Below are 390 nucleotides of genomic sequence, written 5' to 3' on the forward strand. Positions count from 1 at the left end.
CCCCGACCCCCCCGCACCTAAAAAAAAAAAGCCCCTACCCCCCCCAGGGGCAGGGGCGGGGGGGGGGGCGGGCTCTGAGGCCTCCTGACAGAGCCCTGCCAGGCAGTATGGGGCAGTGGGGCACAGCAGGGCCCCAGTGACCCCGACAGCAACTGGAACTGCTTGTAAGTGCTGGGGGGGTTGTTTTGTTCTTTTTATTTCCTGGGATGCTCGTATGTGAGGGAAGGGATCAGGGGAGGCTTGCGGGTCTGGGGGGAATGGGGTCAGGTGAGGCAGTGATGGGAGGCTGGGGGACAGGTGGGGAGTGGGGCCAGGCAGGGCAGGAAGGGCAGGATCAGGGAGGCTCAGGAGGCAGGTGGGGGATGGATCAGGGTGGGACAGGGATTGGGG

This window comes from Alligator sinensis, unplaced genomic scaffold (assembly GCF_000455745.1).
Source record: "Alligator sinensis unplaced genomic scaffold, ASM45574v1 scaffold46_1, whole genome shotgun sequence".
Taxonomy (NCBI): domain Eukaryota; kingdom Metazoa; phylum Chordata; order Crocodylia; family Alligatoridae; genus Alligator; species Alligator sinensis.